Below are 19,222 nucleotides of genomic sequence, written 5' to 3'. Positions count from 1 at the left end.
AGTACTAAGTGCCAGACCTGTGTCACCTGACTCTAAACCCTTTTTCTTTCTCATTATTCTACTTGGTATTTTGGAGAATGGAAGGTTCTGGAAGGCAATAGGACTCAGACCTTAAACTTCTTGAAGTCTTCCAGTGTTGAATAAATGACCTGTGCTCAGAAAACTAGCAGCTACTTTATGTTACTGCTTTTCAGAAACAGCTGTATTAAAAATGGTTCTAAAGGCAGACAGATTTGTTGGAGGCTGTTTTCCCACAGAAGAGTCATCAGTTGAGCCCTACTGACCTCCGGAGCCAACAGTCTCTTCTCAGATACTTTGATCCATTTTCTACTTATCCTTTCTCCAAAGGCTCAATTTCCACTCCTGTCATGCTTTCAGAGAGGGAAAAAAGCAAACAGCTGAGGCCCTGACTTATAATACAATTATTTAGTGCAAGGGAATTTTCTTCCTTTTCTGAATAAATTATTTGTTAATTAAGGCTTTTTGATGTAGTGGCACAGGGAACTATATTTGATACCAACAGCTATATACTGTTTGATTTATGGTTGGTTTGAGTGTTGTCAGGAAAAGCAGCTCTAACCCCCCCCCAAAAAAAAAAAAAACCTTCCTTTACTTTGCTAGATTTACCTCCTCCCCATTCACTAACACTTCAAAGACTGTTAAGCTACTGCTGTGATTTCAATTAGAGCGAGATTCTTTCTCATTTTCACTTTTCTATGCTGGATAATACAGAGATGCAACCTTCAGAAGGCTGGAAAACAGAAAGGTGTAGGGGAGCAGAGTTTGGGTTGGGGAGATGTGGCACTCCCTTGATTTGCTGCAGCCTCTAGAACAACTACTTTGCTAATGATTTGAGGTGGAGGATCTCTTAATGGATTGTGAGCTTACATTAGAAAAGTGAATTGACATAAGTAGAGTTATGTCCCTGAAATTTACCCAAGTTACTCCTTCCTTGGGATCCAATAGATTTAGACTGAAAACTAAAAAAAAAAGTCAGATCAGTATACATTACTTAAGCTACTTCTTGGAGCTCTACCTTGTTTTGTGTCCTAAGAAAAATACAGGGTGGTAGAACATATTTTACATAATTCTGGAAGCCCATATGAATGATGTGAACAGTTCATTACATATGAGTTCATTGTGAGTGGGATTTAATGCCTGAGAAGGCATTAAGAAATGGATGAAACATAAATTTGGTCTTATAGCTTAGTAGAGTCTGGTTAAATATAGTAAACAGCTGATCAGATTGAGTACAGGGTGTTAGAAATGAGCATTCAGGGGACCATGAAGATGCTAACATAACAAACTAGAATCTAGGAAACAGGACAAGATGAAGTTGGATAGTTTCATTGAGGTATGGCTAGAATCATCTGTCCTTATTCACATACAATTGTCATCACTGTCCTTTCCATTTATGTTAAAATTAAATGTTACTAGATGAAAGAGAATCATAGTAGGATTTCTTTGAACTTCAGAACAGAATTGATTTGAGTTTGGCTGATGATTTAGGTTGAATGTAGCTTCTTTAGTCTAGTCTGACTTCTCCATACTACCTTAAATATTGTTCTTAGAATGTTATTTTTCGATGGTCCCACTTCTGACAATTCATCAGTGGTTTGTTGATACACTAAGGTATCTTGAATAATTTTTTAATCTTCTTATGGTCGATTCTTAGCTATTTAATGGTATAGAAAATAAGATGGACTTCATTCATTGTGGAGTTTACTTTGTCTTAATATCGAAGGTTTATAGATAATTTGATTCTCTAGATATTTGTATGTATCACCAGGCATTTGATGTTCTTTTCTAACTGGTCCTGTTCTAGCCACTGGAAGATTTCTGATAAATTGAAGCTTCTTAAAGGAGATGAAGTGGCATAGAGAGAATTAGGAGACCTGAGAATGTCTCTTTTAGATCGTTACTCAGGAGAGTTCAATCATTGTAGCTGAAGATTCCTAGATTTTATTAATTCCAAAATTACCCTTGGTATTGCCTCTCATTCCTATAGCTTTCAGAGCCCATAACCAGAGTCTACTGGCTTCTTTCTTTCACCAAAACCCATTGTAGGCAAGGTTAGCCTAGTGCTGCTGTTTTCTCATTTATTTGAATCCACCAGGGAACCTGACTCTAATTAATTACTGTCTACTCAAAGCACAAGAGGAAAACCTGTGTTTTGGGGGAAAATAGATATATAAATGAAATCAAGATCTGCAGGTTGCAAGTCCTATTGTTGGCAGCAGGCCTTCTTCCTGAAGTAAATGAGAACAGGGATCCCAGCTCTCTGAAGAGCTACGTCAGATTTTGGATTTCCTTAGCTCCCACAGGTGCTTCATTGAATGAGAGCCCAGAGGCGCCTGAAAATTTGAGCCTCCCTGAGCCTCCACATAGGAAGCAAGGGCCTCATCAGGTTCAAGAGCTGGAGAAACCACATTCTCACCTGCAAAGCTTGGTTTAACCCTTTATGTCTCACATTCTCTTTTTTTTGTTCAGTATTTTTTTACTTGTATCCTACTCTTCAGCATTCCATTTGGCGTTTTCTTGGCAAAGATATTGGAATGGTTTGCCATTTCCTTCTCCAATTCATTTTACAAGTGATGAAACTGAAGCAAACAGGGTGAAGTAACTTACCCAGGGTCACACAGCTAGTAAGTGTCTGAGGCCAGATTTGAACTTGGGAAAATGAGTCTTTCTGACTCTAGGCCTGGTGCTTTATCCACTAGACCACTAATCTGCCTTTCTCATCTTTCTAGGAACTCTCAGAGAAATTATTTAGGATACTAAACATTAAAAGATAGTACAGAATACTTTTCAAAAAAAATTATTTTAGAGTTAGAAGACCTATGTTTACAAGTCTTGTCTCTGCCATCTACTACTTGTTTGATATTAAGCAATTTATTTTGTTTAACTGTGCCTTTAATTTCTTTGTGTAAAATAAAGATATTGTAAAGTCTTAGAAGGTTCCTTCCATCTTCATCTCTTGATCTTGTAAAGTCTCTTCTGTCTTTTTATCCTATTAAACTTATTCCAAAAAGAATTTCTTTCTCCTCCCTAATTCGGTTCCCTCCTCTTTGTCTGTCTCTTTCTCTGTCTCTGTCTCATTTCTCTCTGTATATATTTGAGTAAATAAAATAGAGTATTCCCTGAAAAGAAGGTACTTATAAGATATATAATTAGGATGTTAAAACTCCAACAGGATTGGTATTCACTGGTGTTAACTATTGGATAGTGACAAATAAAAGACACACTCCAGTCAATGACCTCTTGTATTAAAGTGAACATTATAATAGTTCAAAGTTCATAGTAGGTAGTGACAATAGATCTAGTTCAGGCTACTTCAGATATAGACTGAGATTTTTTAATTGAGTGACATAGCTAATATTTGACATACTATAAATGCCATATTTGATTGCTGTTAGAATCAATCTGATACTTTTCAAAAAATAGAAATTTACATGAAAGAAAAGCCTGCAAGGGCTTAACTCTTTGTATGTTCTAACATAATAGGAACCAGGCAGTAAAGAATTACTTTAGAAAAGTAGCCCAAGTTGAGAGAATGGAATAAAGACTTTTTCTAGATCTTTTCAGTTAGTGATTTCTTCCACTTTTAGATTACTGTCTGTATAAGATTAATACTTTGTATAAACCTTATGTCCTTAGTTACATTCATGTTGTATCCTCAATTAGACTTTAGGCTCTTTGAGAGTAGGGAGTAGTTTTCATTTCTTCTTCTTCATCTTCTTCCTCTTCTTTCTTCCTCCTCCTTCTCCTCATCTTCCTTCTTCCTTTTGCTCTTCCTCTTCCAACTTCTCCTCCTCATTTTCCTCCTTGTTCTTCCTTTTCTTTGTATCCCACTATTTAACACAGGACCTAGCACATGAGTACTAAATAAATACTTGTTGACTGATTTTAAAAGGTTTTGAGCACATAATACATACATGCATTGTGTATATATAAATACATACAACTATATGCATATACATATATATGTATATATGTGTGAATATAATCATCCCATAATCTCCACCTTCCTAATCATGTCCTGAATGTTGTTTGGGGATCTCATTTCCCCATAATAGACATTTTAATATTAGTCAATTTAATTTCGAGAAGAAGTTGTACAAAGAGATATTTGGATGATCCTACATTCTAAACCCAATTTAGTATGGCCCTGACTACAACCCTTCAACCTGAAAGAAAAACTACTCTCTGCCTACATATAGCATTAGATCCAGCTCATGGAGATCTTTACTATGGGGATTCTTTGGGAAAAGCCACAAGGACAAGAACATTCTGTAACAACTATAGTAACAGGCACAGTCCTTGAAAAGGCTTTAATTGAAATGACTGGACTGGGCTCTCCTGAGTGTCACACAGCTAAGTTAAACAGTGGGAATGAAACATGAGCCCATAAACTGTTTCAACAGATGTTACAATTGGGGGCAGTGAGGGGAGGGAGATTAAGGGCAGGCATAACAATTTGATATATTTGAAGTGTATATCTCTGTGTTTTTGGGATACATGTTGTTTGTAGCTTGGTTCAGTCTGGCTTCCCTACTCGAATGCCAAATTAGTCTGCTTTTGGTGTCTGACAACTCTCCATGGTTCTGTCACATTTACTGGGATGCGTTATCTACTATGAAAATATATTTTAGTATCCTCTATACTTGTGCTAAATAAGTACTATAGAATAATTATCCCAACTCCTGATGCCTTTAATATTTTCTCCACATACATACATTTTCAAGGGTTAGAGCAAGGTGCTAAGAAACCAAGGTGATGAATAAGAATAAAAAGGAAAAATTCAAGAGAGTCTATTGTCAGAGACTCTCACCCCAATCTTCATCAACCTTTACACCAATTCAAGGCCAGAAGGATGAGAACATAGATGGATCAGCACAAATACAACTTCTGTATGATATAATCAGAAGACCATGGGTTTTGGATACAGAAGATAAAGATGTAAGTCTTGGCTCCACCATTTAACAGATTTATGACCGTGGGCAATTAGTTCTTCTGGAGACACAAAATTTGGTATCGTGGTGATTTTATTATCTCTCCTGACTTGCTGTTACTGAGTGTTATTGAGAAAAATAAAATTATATAAAAAATTTGAAAATGCTTTGTAAGTATAAAATAATATATACTTACCACAATTATTATGATTATTGAAGTGACAGTTCAAAGTTCATAGTATCTGTGGGATACTGCTATATTTATAAACAGACAAACATTGCAGATAGAGTCAGGAATATCTAGTTGCTAAATTAGCCTCAGTTCCTTAGACAACTCTGAGACTCTTAAGGAATTCCCATATCCCTAAAATCCCATGTTCCTTATATAATGATGTATTTTTTGAAGAAAATATTTGATGGTAACTTCTATATATGCTTTTTATTATTTTTTTTTCTTTCCTTCATTCTTTTTTTTTCCTGAGGCAGTTGGGTTATGTGACACAGCCAGGAAATATTAAGTGTCTGAGTCTGGATTTGAACTCAGGTCCTCCTAACTGCAGGACCAGTGCTCTATCCACTGTGCCAACTAGCTGCCCCTATATATGCTTTTTATTATTAAAAAATTATGTAGTATGTTCTTGTGGCCATGTATAACATACATATAGTTGTTTTTTATTCTATTAAATGTGTAGAGGGAGCATCCTTGTTTCAATATAAAGTATTATCAAAAAAAAAAAAAGCAGAGACTCCTTAATTTTTACCTCATCTTAGCTTTTTTCTTTTTTTAATATTTTTTCTTTTAGAGACAAAAGATTTCTGTGATTATTTATGTGGAAATCTTGCAACTGCCTTATTTTTTCCTTAAAGAGATTGTTTATTTTTTAGACAGAAGACTTGTAGATTATATTTCTGACAACGCCTAATTTCTTTGCTTCCGTGAACATCTGTCATTAGGAAACCTTACCATTATTCCAGCAGCCTCTGTTTCCAACTCCCCATGGACAGAAACAGGCATGAAGAGAATTACATTTTTCCCAGGATGGGGCAAAGGTCATTCCATGCAGTGGGCAGCTGGGTCTAGTCAAATCAAAGTAAGATTGCCTCAAGTGCTACCAACAGAATAGCTGATAACCCTGTTGTCAGTTCGTTTACAGTTGCATTCTGTTACAAATTAAGCTGAAATCATTGATCACCAGAGGAGCAAGGGAAGTAGGGTTGCTTTCTTTTCTCTCTATCAAATGACACTTTCCAGTACTGCCAGTTTGTACAGGCGATAGGGACGCCACATTGTTAGTGTTGAACGCATGGCTGAGACAGCCACCCAGATCAGCTGCCAAGAGAGCAGATCTGTCATGATGCCAGTGTCTGGAAGCATAGCTTTAAATGCCTCTAGGCTTAAAGGTAGTCCCTCATTCTTGCTACTCTGGCAATGTGAAAAGAGAGATGCATTGTCAAGGCCAGTAAGTGGCAGAGGTGAGCTCCCTTCATGCCTATTTAGGCAATGACATATGAGACCCTGTCAGGGTCTGAGAACAGGTCAGACACCCAAAACAAGGCTTACTGTCTCATGGATACTTTGGAAGAAGGATAGGTTGAGGTTGGCCACGGCATGCTGGGATAACTTTGCTAATCTGGCTCAGCTCTGACCTCCTTGGATGAACCTGGACATTTTCCTAACCATATTATAAAACCCAAGACAAATACTACCTTTTTCCACAAAGCCTTCCCTAGCTCCTCCAAATGTCAGTGATTTCATTACTTTTCAAACACCTTTAGAAAAGAACTTTTAGTCTATATCCAACACTTTAATACTACATTTCATGCCATTTTGCACTTTTGTGTTCCATGTGTGTATATCTTATTTCCTCAATTTAAATATGTTCTACTGGAGGATCAGACCTATTGCTTATATATCCACATGTAGTAATAACTCAATAAATACTCCTTTAAAAGGAATAGAGTGATAACTCATTTTGAGTAATGAAGAAAAAAATTCTATATTTAAAGTTGGAATTTTGACTTTTAAATCTGACTTTATTACTTAGCACCTGACATCTGTGACACTCACTTTCTTCATCTGTAAAATGGGGATTTGAATTAACACATTTGATATTCTTTTAGGCTATAAATCTAAGATCCATAATACCAGGAATTGAGTAGAAGGGTATCAGGCAAAGGTCTTTTTGTCTTAATGTAGTATGTTAGTGAAAACTCATGGAAAGAAATCAGATGCTCTGAAACCTCTCTTTCATCTACTATTAAGCAGCCATTGCTTTTATTGATCATCTGCTCTAGGTCTAGCACTTTTCTTAATATTTTGGTAGAGGGCTAAGACATAACCTTCCATACTTCTCAGGTGCTTATTTTCAGTTTGGGAAGGCAAGTAATATCTACATAACCATTCCTCTCAGACTGAGATGTTGGGATGAGAAGTTGGGGCCTTTATTTGATACCAATGTCATTTGTTTCTAGATAATGCAATGGTTTTCAACCTGGGGTACATAGACTTTTTGGGGGGGAGAGGGATATTTGGATAATTATATTTCAATATAAGTGGCTTTCTTGGTAACCCTATGTATTTTATTTTATATATGAAAAGATGCCATTTTGAGAAGGGTTCTATATTGAGGCTCCAACAAACTTCTGGAGTGGGGGAAGAATACAGAGATCAACCAAAAATAGGTTCAGAACTCCTGCATTCAACAGAAGCAAAAAAAAAAAAAAAAAAAGTATTCTCTCCTTTGCATCAAATAAAGTGCTTGATTCTTCCTGGAATATAATCTCCATCTTGGATATGAATTAGGTGCTGGCAGGAGCCACTCACTTATCAAGGCTAACAGGGTGCTACTGAGCCTGCTGACATAGCCACTTAATTAGCTGGCAAGCTAGTGACCAGAGGTAATACACTTTCTAGAGGGTTCCCTTTTATATTTGGAGAGTGTATCAATGTGGCAACGTTGCAAGATGCAGAATCAGTAGCCCTGGCCTTTGTTTCCCAAGGGCTCTGCCCTGACCCAGAGGCAGCTGATAGCCTGGTGGATAGAATGCTTGAAGTAGGCATAAAGACTTGCCTATCTAGTCCTAGATACATCCTGGCTATGTGATCCCCAGGTAAATCATTTAACCTATTTCCTCAATGGGTTCATAATGACATGTATTTTACAATGTCATGATCAAATGAAATAACATTTATAAAAAGCACAGTGCCTGGAACATGGTAGGTATATTATAAATAATTATTCTCTTATTCTTCCCCTCCATCCATTACTTAGTGAAAAAAAAATCTAATAGATGAGAAAATGAATGAAGTATAAGAAATTCCTTAGAGTAGCAAAAGCATCTTCATGGTGTGAAAGTTTCACATTTTCGCTTTCCTTTTTACAACCTAAATATCTCAAATGGGAATAGAATTGAGAAATCTACTAAAACAGTTTTCCTTTTTTTCCCTCTTCTCGCTTTTCCTCTCCTGTCCTCTCCTGTCCTGTGTCCTATCTTCTCCTCTACTTTCCTCTTCTTTCTTCTTTTCTATGCTCTGTCTTCTTTCCTCTCCTCTCTTCTCCATTCCCTTTTCCATTCCTTTCCTTTCCCTTCTTTCCTTTTTTCCTTTCCTCTCTTCTCCTTCCCTCCCTCCCTCCTTCTTTGCCTTCCTTCCTTCGTTGTTTCCACTCTACCTCCTTCTTTTCCTTCCTTCCTTCCTTCTTTGCTTCCTTCCTTCCTTCCTTCCTTCCTTCCATTCTTTCTTTTTTTTTATCACAAACAGCAACGACGCTGATATGTTGTAGTGGAAAGAGCATGAGATGAGATTAAGATATCTAATTCCTAGTTCAAGTTCTTCCACTAACTTTCCCCATGATCCTGAACAAGTCTTTATCTTACTCTGTAGAAATTCCTTCTAAGTTCCTTTCTGGCTTTAACATTTTAAAAACTCACAAATTATCTTATTAATGATAATTCAATCAAGCCAGAAGATGTATAACTCAATTTGACAAGCTGAACTTTTTCTATTTTATATCGGTCAAGGTGCTAGCATCGGTGGCATATATGGAGATTCTCCCCACCATTAGTTTATGCTACAATGTAAATTTAAATCCTATTTTCCTGCTCCTATTGCAAAATCTGATCACAATGAACATTTAGGAGGAAAGGACATCAAAAAAGGGCAATATTGAGCAGTATGGAGAACAGTCAATTAAAACAAATTATGGGGTTACTGAGAATTAAATAACATGACAATTAAATGAAATGACCTATATAACAATACAAAGCATTAATGTAGAGATTGACAGAAGACAATGAATGATATGATATTGATAATATGTCACATAATTGATATAGACAGCTGATGATATTTTTAAAAATGTTTTTGATATCCTTATTTTCTATATCATTTCCCAATGATATACCCACCCCCAATTGAATCTTTTCTCATAACAATTAAATAGAATCAAGGAAAGAAAAATCTTAAACATTGACCATATCTGAATATATGTACTGTTATGCCACAGTTCCCTTTTATTGTCCTGCCTCAGTTTTCCTAAATTGCCCTGCCTTGGTTTCCCTGAATTGTTTGGCCTCAGTTCCTAATTGTTCTGCTCAATCGTGCAACACCACTCCTCCCTCCTAATCATGATGATCCAGATAAGGAGAAAGACCTTCTATCTTAGACATCATTAGACTTTCCCATGCCTCTCCCTATCCCAACTTATCAAACTGTCGATGCCTCTCCTCATTCTGTCATCCCAACTTATCAGAATGTCCTGTGCCTCCCCTCACCCTGTCAGAACCAGATTGATACTCGGTTCCTGCTTTTAGTGCTCTGACTCCGTCTCTGACTTGGTCTACCCCCCTGGTAACTTGGAGCCACCTGCATATATATGTCATTGAGAACTCACATTGGTTGTTGGCTGTTTTGGACATCAGCCCTGGGGGCAGCATGCCCCACAATCTCTCCCTTTCAAATAAATTATTAAAAACTCTCTAATCTCTATCTTGCCTTAGTTTCTCTTCCGTTACCGTACCCATTACCTATATATTAGATATAAATTGTTGTATAAATTGTTTTGCTTACCTCCACACACACATATATTCCTCATTCTGTACTTCTAATCCAACATCTGCTTAAAGACAAGGAGTTATGCTTTGTAATCAGTTTTTCTGAAGTCAAGTAAGATCACTGCATTGATCAGACTCTGAAGATTTTCAATATTGTTTACAATACATTAGGTATAAATTGTTGTATAAATTGTTCTGCTTACATTTCTATGTGTCAGTTCATAGAAATCTAGCTAAGTTTCTCCGAAACTTCATTTCTTATTGCACAATTCTATTCTATTTATATTTCATAATTTGTTCAATCATTCCAAGTTGATGGACATCCACTTTTCTTCAAATTTCCTATAGCTAAAACTTTTAAAAATGTTACCATCAGATAATTAGGTAACTTGGGAAGAGTCTAGATATAGAGGAGATAAATTTGTTAGCAAATGTAATCATGGAAATCTTAATGGAGGAAGTGAGACTTGAATTGAGCCTTCAAGAATGAATAAAATTTGAATAAGGAAAAGCAATACAAGTCTTATTTATTGATAAGGTGTCCTTGACTAAAGAGAAGAGATATAAGGCATTACTGTTCCAGTTGGTTTGGAGAGCTATGTGTCTTGGGACTTGGTCTGGAAAGGGGAGATAGGCTTGCATTTTATTAAAAGCATTAAAAATTTAGTATGTTTTGATCCCTACCCAGATCACTTCCCTATCCCTGCTTTTTCCCGTTTTCCTTTTTTTAGATTTTTCATCCAGTTGAGTCGCTAGATTATGTCTGGTTATTTGACTCTTGGCTAGTTGCTTTACCTACTATGCCTAAGCTTTTTTTCTTTTCTAAGATTCTAAGATTAGACTAGATGATTTTTAAATCACCTTCCCTTTCTTAATATTCAAAGATTGTCCCTCACCATGCCCCACCTGACCCTGCCAGATAGGCCCTATCCATCTCTGTACCATGGGGCTGTTCAGGAAGCTTCATCATGATTGACTGGGCAGAGAGCCATAGACAAGGGTAGAGACTTTGGCCTTTCTTCCATCCCTAGCTGCCAGCACATGATGGCATGGTCCTTTGCTCCAGCCCTAGCCCTCCCTCTTACTTTGCCCCTTCCAGTATCCAGGTGGGTCTGGAAAGCTAGGCCAGAACCTTTGGCTTTGATCTCACACACAGTATCCCCAGCATTCAGACGTCTATGCTAATCACTTTTGATTATGAATAGATTAAATGGGACACCAGCTGTACGGAGATACTTTGATTCCAGTCCTTGCTCAGTAATGAGATGCGCAGGCACAGGCTATCGAGGCAACAATTATAATTTCATGTCCTACCCCCATCCCATTACCTTAGGAAAAGCATCACTAACCTGACTTCTGTCTAAAGAATGGGGGAAGGGTTAGTAGGGTTGGACCATTACTTTCAAAGGTACAATGCTAGGATGAAACAGTACCTTGGCACCTCTAATATAGTCCTTAGAATCTTACCCTTCCCAATTCAGTGAACTTTTCTGCTCGTCTTGGAGTCAAAAAGAGCTGAGTTCAGATTCTTTCTTGATATTTACTACCTATATGACTTTCGGGAAATCATTTAATCTCTCCTCTGTTTCGTTATCTATGAAATGGAAACAATAATAGAACCTTCATCATCAGATGTTATGAGAATAAAATGAGATACTACATATAAAGTTTTTCACAAAACTTGAAATAGTATATAAATAATATTGTTGTCTGGAGGTAGTATTTGTAGGATTGCATAACATGGTCTTCTCAGATTTCCCCAAGAGAACTCAAAAAGTTTAAGGAATGGTATTTGGAAGAAGTCTAATCTTTATCCATTCTGCTCCAAATTAAAAATCTACTTAAAATGTAACCCACTGTCTGCCTCTGAATTCTCTTTTGTTTCCCTGAGCTCAGCTCCAGCCATGCCTTCTTTTTGCATGAAATAATAGCAGCTTACATTTACATAGTTCACTTATGTAGGTGGTACTTAATACATACACATTAAATTGAATTACCTCCACATAGTCACTCTGAAAATTAGGTAATATAAGTATTATCATCCCCATTTTTCAGGTAAGGAAACTAAGATTAGGAGATTTTTTTAAATTGCCCTGTATTTTGCAGCTAATAAATTGCAGAGTTAAAATCTTTCTAAAACTCCTTAGAGCTGTCTGAGAAATGTTAATGAAGAAAAGAACTTGGAAATCACAATATAGATAATTTCTATAGTATTGTACAATTGGCAAAGTGCCAATACCTCTTTGGATCCTCACAAAAACCCTGTGAGTAAGGAAGTAACAAGTGTAATATCATCTATGATTTCCATGAAAAACAGACCCAGATGGGTAGATTAATAATAAAGGAGAGAACAAATCTAGAACTAGAAAACAGATCTCATATCTGATCCTTGCTGTTGGTTCCCTAATTATGTGTATTTTTCTACTTTAATGGTAGCAAAAAAAAACAACCCACATTTCTCCAACCCTTTAGTATTCACAAAGGGTTACAACATCCCTGTGAGCTGAATAGTTGAGGCAGTGTTTTATATTAAAGAAAGCAAATTCAAGAGAGTTTAAATGATTTGTCTATGGTCATACAACTAGTAAAATTGTTGGAATTGGAATATAAAAATTTCATGTTGCACATCGGTTTATGAATTTTGCCTGGAAGTTTGAAACACTGAGGACAGGGACCATGTGTTACTCTTATACATGTTCCTTGCCATTACTTGTCAAGATGCTGGTACAACATACATAGGTACTTCAATTTAATCTTTTTCAAAACTGGTAAGGAGGATGTAAGGAGCTGCTTTGGCTGATTTGATTTTAGAACTAAAAGATCCCTGTCTGAGTTCACTTGTCTGGCTTGTTGATGCCTTTTGACTTTGAGGCCCTTTTAATTCTAGTCAACTAACTTGGGAAAAAAGTGCAAAAATATTATGTTGTAAGAGGAAATGTCCTGTATGAACAGTTTATAGTTCTCACTCTTCCTTATCCATACCTCCTGACTCTGATCATAAAAGAAACCCATTGGTCTTACTTTTGTTAGTATTTTATCCTCACCAAAGTACTCTCATCTACATGTTCATTTTTGAATGAGATAGAGAGAGCCATTATTTCCCCAGTTTTTTTTTTCTTAAGTGAAGAATTTTGAGGACAAAAAAAAAATGAGTGACTCATCCAAAGTCACATAGCAAGTCATCTTTGGAGACAGGTTAGATATTCATTGTCCTGATACACTTTTTTATTGTCTGGACAACAGCAATATTAAACTGTTGGAAGTAACTGTCAGTATTAAAAATTGGTCTTTTGTCATAGAAGTATTATTGTTTATTTTGTTCAAGAATAAATCTGGGAGTAAATTTTTTTGTTTGTTTGTTTGTTTTTTTGCTAATCTGGAGAGTAGACCCAGAGGTTGGATTATAAAAGAATGCAGATTCCAAATCAATACTAGAAAGAGAGTTTTAACAATGAGAACTCTCCAACAAAGGATAGAGTTATCTCACAAAGTAAAAAGGTTCTTCTCACTAAACCTGTTCAGGCAGAAGCTGAATGACTTCTGTCCGAAATTTTGATAGAGATACCTGCATTGGATGGGAAGTTGTATGAGGTGACGTCTGGGGTCCCTTCGAATATCAATTGTGTGACTTTAGGCAAAACATTAATTGTTTCTGGCCTCATTTCCTTCTTTGGTGGAATGGAAATAGTGTTACCTCCTTTTTTTTGTTTTGTCATTATGATATATACTGATAATTCTCATCTTTTCAAAATAATACAAAACTATGTGTGTGTATGAAAAAGAGGCAGAAATAGAGACAGAAAGATAGAGACAAAGACACACAGAGAGATAGAGATAGCCAGAGACAGAGACAGAAAATAACATAGACACCAATGGACAGGACATAGAAACCTATGTACTGGACACCTCGAGAAGAGGTACTAGGAATATCCTAGAAGTGTAAAAAGAACACAGGAAATAAAACTGGGACTTTATGAATTCTTTACCAAGTTGAAAATGTTGATGAAAATTGGTTTTGTTTGGATTATTTTATTGCTCACTCTTCTCTACCATTAAGACTTTTCCCCACTTTCCTTCCTTTCCTCACCTACCCTCTTCTATATGCTAGTTAATATCCATACAGAAGCAGCAATTCAGGTAATGATTATTAATGTCCCTGAAGATAAGAGCAGGTTTCCTATTTATTTCACAGCAAAGCAGGACCCTACAGATCACTGGAGGAAAAATTAAATCTCAGAGTTGGAAGGAACTTCAAAGGCCATCTACTTCCAACCTATGCTTGAAGCAGGAATTTTCTGTGTGGCTAGACTTAGCTGTCCCTATCTCTCACTCTTCTCATACACCCGACCTTAGCCATCCATCTATGATAGATCTATGGTGATGGGGAGCTCCCTTATCCTGTTGCCAACTCTACTTTTTGACCTCTTGATTGTTAGAAAGTTTTTTTTTTCTTTACGTCAATCAATTTCTTTGTAACTTATACCCTCTGGGACAAAAAAGGGAAAAAAAAAAGTCTACTATGACAACCATATGATAACTTTGGATATTCTAAGGCTAAACTCATATTGTGCCTTTAAGTCTTTTCTTCTATAGAAGAATATCTTCAGTTTCTCAGACAGATTCTTGTATAATACTATCTCCAATCCCCTTACCATACTGGTTGGTTTCTGTTGTATGTATTATAGTTTGTTTAAAATATAGTACCCAGAATTTATATATCTTAAGTAGCAAAAAAAAAAATCTAAAGGGATAATCACTTTCCCTTTTCTGGACATGAAGCTTTTATTTGTGGTTATTCAATTGTTGCAACCATGTCTTACTCTCTGTGGCCCTATTTGGGATTTTATTGGTAAAGATCCTGGAGTAGATTATCATTACCTTCTCCTGTTCATTTTACATATTTACACATTTCTTTGCATCAAATGTTCAAAAACATCTTCCCAGATTCCTATTTAATTATTTGTTATATCATGATAATATTCTGTTACATTTGTATTCCATAACTTATTTAATCAGTCAACAAGAATTAATTAAGAATGTATTATGTTCAAGGCAGTATTGAGCAAAGAAGATATAAATATAAGCAAAAAAATTATCTGTCCTCAAAGAGCTTTCCTTTCCCTCTAATGGAGGGAAGAAAGTAGCTAAAGGGAAGTCATCAAAATGAGGGAAGGTGATAATAACTTATGTTGAAGCACAGTATTGAAGTCCAGAGAATTAGAAAAAGAACTGGAAAAGAAATTAAGGATGGTTGACCTGTTTGCTTCCCCAAAAATTGAGATTCTAGGAGGAATTCCTCAGTAGAGGAGAGTTGCCAAATTGGAAATGATGTTGTTATTCCAAGTCATAGGGGCTGAGAGGTCTCTCAGAATGAGAAGGTAATTAATGCATGGTGGCAAAGTCTAGAGAGTCAAAAACAGTCAGTAAAGGAAATAAGAAAACATCAATTTCCAATTTTCTGCTATCAATTTTTATTTACTAAAAATATTTTTGTATGTATACATCTTTTTCACTTTGGTTTTTGGATTTTAAACTCTAGGTATAATTTAAAATTTAAAGTAAGTTTTATGAAAAAATTATTCTAATCTCCCAGTGTATTATAAAATTCACTATAAAACTACAAAATTATAAGTTTTCACTTTGGAGTTTCATCAAGGTCTATATGTTCCCTAAGTTCAAATATTATTAAGTTGTGGCCTAATTTAGGATAAAGTCCATCTCAAGAAGTTAGAGTCACAATTTCTTGTAGTAATTTTTGGACCTTCTCTGCAAGTGGGGGTCTGACTAAGGGAAGGGGCAGTTTGGAGTAGAGTTGTTTCATGAAAATTTTGACTTCTTATCCAAAACAATATTTAAAAACTTAAATTATACTTTTGAATGTGATGTGAGGATCAAAAGACATTTAAAATTAGAGTTGGGGATGTTCTCTAGGAGTGTGTATTATAGGGATCTGTAAGTATTATGCCACCTTCTTTACGGACAAACTAAAATTTTGAGCACCAACATTATTGGCAGTGTTTCGAAAAGTTAGTATTAGCTGCTTGAAAAGTTCATCATTTTTTTGAGAGAATTCATGTTTTAAATACAGCTTGGGCTAGATCCTTTCCTAGTATTCTGTGATCTTTTGATGATCATGAAGAGGAGATTCATGCTTCAGGTAAGGGATTTAGACAGGTGACCCAGTTGAAATATTATGTGATGCCACAATGATCTGATAGATGAGATTCTGCTCTAGGTAAGAAGTCGATTAACTCACTTCCAAGGTCCCTTTCAGCTCGGAGATTTTGGGATTCTGTGGCAACCATATTCTTTGCTCTTCCAAAAGGAAGTATCCCTAGAGTAGAGATTGGCACTGTCAGTTGCTTCAAATTTAACCTTTAAAACTCCACTAGGCTGAAGAGATTTAGCTGAAGGACAAACAGCATAGCTAGGATGGCAGCTTAGAATGTGTAACTTGCTTATGTGCCCTGGCTTAGCTTGGTCAGAAACTGTCTACTTGACATCTGTACTGAGCACCCCAAATGCTTTGGCAGTTAGAATTAATGCCTTTTGAATTGGAAGGCTGTTTACTTTGAGCTCAAATGTGGATTTGCCTTCGGCCTCATTGGGAAAGCTAACTGAAGCTGCAATGTGAGCAACCATCTGTCCAAAAGGGTATCATTCCTGTTTGGGAGGGGGGAACCCAAAAAAACCCAAGCAGCAACCAATCATGGAGCTCGACAGGGAAGCTGTTACAACATAACAAATCAGCGCTAATTTTTAGGAAAAAACCTTAGTTTGGAAAAAGCCAGCTTTAGTACTTCCCTTCTTCCTCTTCTTCTTGGGACACAGGAACTGACACAATAAACATGGATTAAATTAGATTAGATAAAGCATTTATTAAGCTTTGGAACTAAGTGCAGTGAGTACAAACACATGTCAAAAGCTAGACATTCCCTACCCTCTAGGAACTTAAATGACATCACATTCTTCCAGGTATTCTAGTTTTAGTCTCTGTACTGCCCCCATAGTACTGGCAGTGATGAGAAAGAATTCAAGAAAGTAAAGGTACACTCTTAGGAAGTAGCTATGGATTTATGAAAGCGTATGAACTCAGATGAAATGGAGGTACAGAGAAGAAAAGTAAGATGCTCAGAAGTCACAACAAAAGATGTTGGTGGTCTCCTGAATCTTAGTCTTTTCTTTACCCTACAATCCTCTTCTTTTCCAAATTTTGAGTTTTCAAAATAAAAATTAGAGAAGGATTTCATTGTATCATCAACCCTTTGGTAACTTCAAAATAAATAGTATTCTACAATAACTTGTCTTTTCCCACTTCCAATTCTGTGCTTTTTTTTTTTTTTTTTTTTGGGTAAAGTCCATTGAAAATGTAGCCACACTTATCAGTTTAGCCTTTTTTTTTTTTTTCCGAAAGGAGAAATCTAGGGCATGAATAAGTTGTTAAGGAATTGGTATTATGTTCCTGAAAGGGTTTGTTTTTCACTTAGCAATAGGAAAGAGACTCAAAAATTTTGGTGATTCCAAATTTTTGAAGTACAGCTTACCAGGAAATGATGCTTCTGAGCTGGCTCTATATTGTTCAGATTTCTTGTTGATCCCTTGCACATTAGCCTTATGGAGTTCTTCCTCCTTTGGATTCTAGCCATTTCTTATCTTTCCCAGAAAGCTATCTCTTTAAATCTCTTCAGATTCCTAGATCAGAAACAACATAAGGTGAGCTATTGACCTCGTATCTTATCCATACAACTCCTTAGGACATTGGCTAACATGACAATATAGAAGTACTAGTGGGCAGGAGTAGATAGAGGATAGATAGATAGATAGATACAGATGGAGAGGTAGATGGATAAAGACATGATAGAGATAGATATAATTTAAATTTAAATATAATTCTCTTTCCAGCAATCTTAATAAAAGCCCTTTAAAATATATATAGCATAAGACAAAGTATTTAGCCAAAGAATTTGCTGGTTGGCCAATTACTTTCCATGACTTTCCTTATATAGCTAAGGTTAGATTCTTTTTTTTGTCATTAATATATGCTCTCATGTAAGGATTCTTCACCGTTCCCCTTCTTCTTCCTCTTCCCCTCTAACCATGGAAGGAAAATTCCCTGTTTTGACTTCAGAGAGACTGGTAAAGGGATTATAGGGGAATATGATTTCATAATGCTTTTATGGAGTGGTAGTGAGGAGAATGAGATTGCAGAGTTGGTATGGAGTGGGTTCTGCTATCTATCCTGTAATTCTATGTCAGTATTGATTAGTGCAGACATTGCTTTCCCTCTGATTGCCAGGTTGTGTGTTTTTTGCAAAGATATCACTACAGAATCTACTCTGTTCCCAAGTGGGCTATCTGTTTACCTTCACTCTTCTCAAGAGTATGCATGCTTACTGGAATTATAAGCTTTAGTATTTCTAACAGGATAGGCCACATTAGTTCCCAGGGACATAGAAGAGTAATCTGAGAACACAGATGTTTCTGGACATTCTAGAGTAATAGCTTCCTCATCTCTAAAATAAGGGATTTGGACTATATTGGTTTCAATTTATTTTAATAAACATTCAGCTGCTACTATGTTCAGGACATTCTGTTTGGGGTTGGGAATATGAAGATAAAAGTACATAGTTTGACCTCAAGGATCATACTCTTTTCTGGGGAAATATGACAGACACACAGGGACTTGAGAGCTAAAGAATTGCTGCTACTGAAGTTCAAATGCAAAATGAAAAGATTCTCAACTTCCCTCCTTTCTCCTTTGTCTTTTAAATGTAATTCTCTTTAGATCAATCTCTCCCATATCCTCTTATCCCTTTGCCATGTGGAGATATTTACTAGTCCTGGGAAAGAGGTTGTATCCTTTTCATTAATGACTGACACTGACTCAAAGGGTCCCAGTTTGATTTAATTTTAATCTTCCTTCTTTTGTTACTTTTTTTGGTTTGTTGCACCTTCCCAGGAGAGGCAGCTTTCTAGTAGTCATTTGTGAAATAGGGAATAGGGATGGGATTGAGGAGGTGATGTGAAGGATAGGGGTGGTTGTTTTTAAGACAGTTGGGTTTTTTTTAAACATTAGGTGCTTGTAATGTCTGACACGCATAATGGAGGTCAGCATATCAGAATTTTTTTCTTCTGTAGCCAGAAGGTGTGTCTGAGTGATAGGGCTTTAAAGAAAGGAAATGGAGAGAATTAAGGAAAAAGGAAATTGGGAGAAAGTA

The 19,222-nt window shown here is 36.2% G+C and overlaps 1 protein-coding gene across 1 annotated transcript in view; it reads left to right on the top strand.

Moving 5' to 3' along the window:
* Positions 1–19,222, top strand: part of SETBP1 (SET binding protein 1) — a 478,472-nt gene that overhangs the window by 206,223 nt on the left and 253,027 nt on the right. The gene's annotated exons all lie outside the window — the stretch shown is intronic.

This window comes from Antechinus flavipes, chromosome 1, assembly GCF_016432865.1.
Source record: "Antechinus flavipes isolate AdamAnt ecotype Samford, QLD, Australia chromosome 1, AdamAnt_v2, whole genome shotgun sequence".
NCBI classification, from domain to species: domain Eukaryota; kingdom Metazoa; phylum Chordata; class Mammalia; order Dasyuromorphia; family Dasyuridae; genus Antechinus; species Antechinus flavipes.
Note: the sequence above shows the minus strand (reverse complement) of the source record. Positions and strands in the feature narration are given on the sequence as shown.